General features: G+C 48.5%; 1 pseudogene; it reads left to right on the top strand.

Annotated features, from left to right (window-relative positions):
* The first annotated feature begins 844 nt into the window (after window positions 1-844).
* Window positions 845-5,605, top strand: LOC129510869 (sal-like protein 4; annotated as a pseudogene).
* The last annotated feature ends 748 nt before the right edge of the window (window positions 5,606-6,353 follow it).

Here is a 6,353-nt window from a genome sequence, read left to right as displayed (position 1 = left end):
GGTTCCTAACCCCCCCCCCCAAAAAAATTACCTAGATAACTTTCAAATCATCCTGAAATCCTACAAATTCGACCTGAGATTTAAAGAGAGAACAGCTGGAACACTACAGAGAGAAGAGTTTGTGCTTCTAAAGGTAGGAAGGTAGAAAAAAATAAGAAAATAAAAAGGAATCAAGTGGGAGAGGGGCCCTGCGAGGAGCCGGGCTAAGGCCTCCAGCGAGAGCCTCTAGGACAGGAAAGCCCAGCCCCGGAGAAGCAGGAACTTTAAAAATACCCACCGGATTCTTCCCCGACAGAGAGGCGCTCAGCGGGGAACCCGGGCAGCACCGCAGGAGGGGCAGTGGAGCGCCCAGTCTCCCAGGGTCACTAACGGAGGAGGTGCACCCCGGGGAGAGCGTGCCACACCCCGTGGGCAGAGCTCGGTGAAGGGCTGGAGCGCCCGGCGGGGCCTCGGGAGCAGCTGGGGGTGGGGGTGGGCCTCCAGCGGAGGAGGCTGCACCCTGCTGCCCTCGGGAGCCGGGGCCCCGGGAGCGCGATTCCAGCAGCGCAGGCCCCAGATCCCAGGGCACCGGGGACAGAGCCCAGGATCCGGCGCTCCCCCCGGAACAGGCGGAGACGGGGAGGGCACAGGATACTGAGGACGCACCTGCCACCAGGCGCCCCCAAGCTGTGCAGATCAGCACCCCCGCCCCGGAGGATCCAGGCCCATGTGGACTGGGAGACTGCGGTAGTTACTGCGGGAGCTGACGCCAGGGCTGGAGAGCTGGCCGCCGCCAGTGTGCTTGTTCCTCCTGGGGTCACCCTGTGCCTGGGACGGAGTGGGGCCACCAGGGAACAGGGGCCTCATGGGGTAAACAGCTCCCACTGAGTCCAGCACCTGGCAGGAGGGTGGGACAGCTCCCCTAGGTGCACATACCTGAGACTCAGCACAGCAGGCCCCTCCCCCAGAACACCAGCTGGAAGGACAGGGGAAGAGCAAGTCTTGACCAAGCAGCGCTGGAAAGCTCCATGGGAAGTCGAGGTATTTACAGTATATAGAACCAGAGGGTACCCCTCCTTTTTTTTTCTTTTTTTTTCATTTCTTTTTCCAGTACAACTCATTTTTAGCCACTCTGCACTAAGCAAAATGATAAGAACTCACCAAAAAAGAATCAGAAACAGTACTCTCTGCCAGAGTTACAGAATTTGTATTACAACTTGATGTCAGAAAGCCAATTCAGAAGCACAGATATAGAGCTACCGGTGGCTCTGCAAAAAAAGCATAAAGGATTCAAGAGACTTCATCACTGCAGAATTTAGATCTAATCTGGCTAAAATTAAAAATCAATTAAATGAGATGCAATCCAAACTGGAGGTCCTAACAACGAGGGTTCACGAGGTAGAAGAACAAGTGACATAGAAAACAAGTGGATGGCAAGGAAGGAAGCTGAGGAAAAAAGAGAAAAACAATTAAAAGACCATGAGGAAAGGTTAAGGGAAATAAAATGACAGCCTCAGAAGGAAAAATCTACATTTAATTGGGGTTCCAGAGGGTGCCAAGAAGGACAGAGGGCCAGAAAGCATATTTGAACAAATCATAGCTGAGAACTTCCTTAATTTGGGGAGGGAAACAGGCATTCAGATCTAGGAGATAGAGAGGTCCCCTCCAAATCAATAAAAACCGTTAAACACCTCAACATTTAATAGTGACACTTGCAAATTCCAAAGATAAAGAGAAAATCCTTAAAGCAGTGAGAGACAAGAGATCCCTAACTTATATGGGGAGAAATATTAGATTAACAGAAAACCTCTCCACAGAAACCTGGCAGGCCACAAAGGGCTGGCAGGATATATTCAGGGTCCTAAATGAGAAGAACATGCAGCCAAGAATACTTTATCCAGCAAGGTTCTCATTCAGAATAGAAGGAGAGATAAAGAGCTTCCAAGATAGGCAGAAACTGAAAGAATATGTGACCACCAAACCAGCTCTGCAAGAAATATTAAGGGGAACTCTGTGAAAGAAAGAGGATGCCCAAAAATAATCCACAAAAACAGGGACTGAATAGGTATTATGATGACACTAAATTCATATCTTTCGATAGTAACTCTGAACATGAATGGGCTTAATGATCCCATCAAAAGACGCAGGGTTTCAGACTGGATAAAAAAACAAGACCCATCTATTTGTTGTCTACAAGAGACTCATTTTATTTATTTATTTTTAATTTATTTATGATAGTCACAGAGAGAGAGAGAGGCAGAGACACAGGCAGAGGGAGAAGCAGGCTCCATGCACCGGGAGCCCAACGTGGGATTCGATCCCGGGTCTCCAGGATCGCGCCCTGGGCCAAAGGCAGGCGCCAAACCGCTGCGCCACCCAGGGATCCCGAGACTCATTTTAGACGTAAGGACACCTACAGCCTGAGAATGAAAGGTTAGAGAACCATTTACCATTCAACTGGTCCTCAAAAGAAAGCAGGGGTAGCAATCTTCATATCAGAAAAATTAAAGTTTATCCCAAAGACACTAGTAAGAGATGAAGAAGGACACTATATCATACTTAAAGGATCTATCCAACAAGGGGACCTAACAATCATGAATATTTATACCCCTAATGTGGGAGCTGCCAAGTATATCAATCAATTAATGACCAAAGTAAAGACATACTTAGATAATAATTCACTAATACTGGGTGACTTCTATACGGCACTTTCTGCAAATGACAGATCTTCTAAGCACAACATCTCCAAAGAGACAAGAGCTTTAAATGATACACTGGACCAGATGGATTTCAAGATATTTACAGAACTTTACATCCAAACGCAGCTGAATACACATTCTTCTCAAGTACACATGGAACTTTCTTCAGAATAGACCACATACTGGGTGGGTCACAAATCAGGTCTCCACCTGTACCAAGAGACTGGGATTGTCCCCTGCATATTTTCAGACAACAATGCTTTGAAACTTGAACTCAATCACAAGAAGAAATTTGGAAGAAATTCAAACACGTGGAAGTTAAAGACCATCCTGCTAAATGATGAAAGAGTCAACCAGGAAATTAGAGAAGAATTAAAAAGATTCATGGAAACTAATGAGAATGAAGATACAACCATTCAAAATCTTTGGGATACAGCAAAATCAGTCCTGAGAGGGAAATACACAATACAAGCATCCCTCAAAAAAATGGAAAAAACTCAAATACACAAGCTAACCCCACACTTAAAGGAACTGGAGAAAGAATAGCAAATAAAACCTACACCAAGCAGAAGAAGAGAGTTAATAAAGATTTGAGCAGAACTCAGTGAAATAGAGACCAGAAGAACTGTAGAACAGATCAACAAAACCAGGAGTTGGTTCTTTGAAAGAATTAATAAAATAGATAAACCATTAGCCAGCCTAATTAAAAACAAAAGAGGGGAGTGGGCAAATAACCGAGGCTCTCCAGGTGGCCGGATGCTCGCACCACATCAAGGTGCAAGCAGGCGAAACCCCAGCACATCAACTTGGAGGAGGACCAGGGTGAGCAGCCACCGCAGTAGCCGGCCCTGGAGTTTGCAAGTGCAACCACAGCGGTGCCAGTGGCGGGGAAGCTGGGTGCTCCAATGAACCACCATGGGGAATGGCAGTGAAGCCAACAGGGATGGAATGACTGCAAAGAGGACTCGGTGGGAGGAGACTCACATCTGTGAGAAATCCTTGCAAAGTTCTTCAGCTTCTCGGAGTTCTTAGAACATAAGAAAAATTGCACAAAAAATCCACCTGTGCTCATCATGAACAACAGCGAGGGGCTAGTGCCTCCAGAAGACTTCTCGGGGCCGCGCTCAGCCACCCTCCACACAGTCCAGGCAGTAAGGATGGTCACAGGGAGGATGGCGGCAGCTTGAGGGAGCTGAAGGAGAAGCTGGGTGCTGAATCTGTCATGTACCTGAAGACTGAGACTGCCCAGCCGACCACATCCCAGGACATAAGCTATTTGCCAAAGGCAAAGTGACACTAACGTCACTCTGCAAGCACTGTGGGGCACCAAGGTGGCAATGAATCAGTGCAGCACTGAGGCACCACCAGCCCCTGTGCCCGGCGCAGGGCTCAGCATCCCATGGGTCCCAGAGCAGATCCTGTGCCTGCAGCAGCAGCTGCTGCAGCAGATCTAGCTCACTGAGCAGATCCGTGTGCAGGTGAACATGTGGGCCTTGCATGCCCTCCACTTGGGCGTGGCGGGAGCAGACATCCTCAAGACCCTGGGCAGCCACATGTCCCAGCAGGTTTCCGCGGCCATGGCCTTGCTCAGTGAGAAAGCCGGCAGCCAGGGCCTGTCTCTGGACACCTTGAAACCAGCCAAGCTACCTCACACAAACATCCCTTCCACCGCCAGCTCCCAGGGGCTGGCGCCCTGAAGCCCTGAAGCCCGACGGGTCGAGGGTTCTGCCGAACAGCATGTCACACCTTCCTGGTGCTTTGCTACCTCAGGCCCCAGGCTCTGTGCTCTTCCAGAGCTCTTTCTCCACGGTGGCATTAGACCTGTCCAAGAAAGGGAAGGGGAAGCCACCGAATGTATCCCCAATGGAGGCCAAACCAAAAGACAAGGTCATCCTCTGCAAACACAAGTATAAGTACTGTAGCAAGGTTTTGGGGACCGATAGCTCCCTGCAGATCCACCTTCACTCCCATACTGGAGAGAGACCCTTCGTGTGCTCTGTGGCCACCAGTTCACCACCAAGGGCAACCTCAAGGTGCACTTTCATCCACCTCCCCAGGTGAAGGCCAACCCCCAGCTCTTTGCCAAGTTCCACAATAAAATGATGGCAGGCAATGGCATTCCCTATGCACTCTCTGTACCTGTCCCCATAGATGAATCAAGTCTCTCTTTAGATAGCAAACCTGTCCTTGTAATAGGGCCCCCCTGTCTAGGGCTACCTCAGAATCTCTCTTCAGGGACTAACCCCAAGGCCCTCATGGGCAGCCCACTGCCCAATGACCTGCAGCCCAGGCCTTCCCCGGAAAGTGAGGATGGATCCCTAGTGGGAGGGGTGGGCAAACCACACTTCCCCAAGGGTTGATGGCTTCCAAGGGAGTGGGACCCCCGAGCCAGGGTCGGAGACCCTGAAATTACAGCAGCTGGTGGAGAACATCGACAAGGCCACCACCAACCCAACGAATGTCTCATTTGCCACCGGGGCTTGAGCTGCCAGAGCTCCCTCAAGATGCATTACCACCCCCACACGTGGGGTGAACGATAGCTTGGCACACTGTAGGAGGAAGCTGGCCATCGAGAACACCATGACTTTGTTAGGAACTGATGGAAACAGAGTCCCTGAGATGTTTCCAAAGGAAATCCTGGCCCCTTCGGTGAACATGGACCCTGTCGTGTGGAACCAGTACACCACCATGCTCAGTGGAGGTCTGGCCATGAAGACCAATGAGATCTCTGTGATCCAGAGTGGGGGTATTCCTACCCTCCCAGTCTTCCTGGGAGCAACCTCCATTGTGAACAACACCACCATCTCCAAGATGGATGGCTCCCAGTCTGCCACCTGTGCTGAAGTGGAAAAACTAAGTGCGCCGACAGTGTCCCCAAACACCAATTCTCTCACTTCCTGGAAGGAAATAAGATTGCAGTCAGCTAAGCTCTTTGTCTAGGGAGAAATGCAGGCAGAATGACCTCTAGAACTCTACTACTTTTCTTTTTTTTTCCTTGTTAAAAGAACCCATCTCCTCCAGTTTTTCTTATTGATGTGCAAATGACGTTTACAGTGTGATCACAACCTCAGGCAAGTTCTACAATCAGATGTTGTTATGCTGCTTTGCAAAGAAAAAAAATTGAAACAGAAAAAAAAATTGAAACAGAAAAAAAATACTAAAACATATACAAACTAGAATTTTTTTTTCTTTAATTTTGGAAAGAAGCGGGTCTTGCAAAATAGCTTTGTTACTTGCGACAAACTGTATACATAAAACCTTTGTACAACCAAGAGTAACTATTTCCAAGGACTATCCTCCTATTTCAAGTTGGAACTTACTGAACTACAATGGACAACTGTTAGCCTAATTGGGGGAGGGGGTACTGTATACTTCCCTGGTGACTGTATGTGGGTACGTGGACAAGATCTGCATCTGTTTAGGGACCTGTTTTGTATGACCCCCCCTCCCATTCCTGTACCCATCCTTCCTTTCTCTTTTTCTTGAATGTACTTTTTTTTTTCTTTAAACTAAGATTGTAGAATTACAAAATTCCTTCAACATTGGGACCTTAGGTAGGATACCCTCAAATGGACTGGTTTAGTCCTTAGAGAGTCAATGCATGTTGCTGCTTATTTAAATAGAGTTCATTCAGAGCCCCAAGAGTGCCAATGTACTCCCTATGCTTTCCAGATG

This window comes from Nyctereutes procyonoides, unplaced genomic scaffold (assembly GCF_905146905.1).
Source record: "Nyctereutes procyonoides isolate TBG_1078 unplaced genomic scaffold, NYPRO_anot_genome, whole genome shotgun sequence".
NCBI classification, from domain to species: Eukaryota; Metazoa; Chordata; class Mammalia; order Carnivora; family Canidae; genus Nyctereutes; species Nyctereutes procyonoides.
This window is presented reverse-complemented; position numbering and strand designations above follow the sequence as displayed.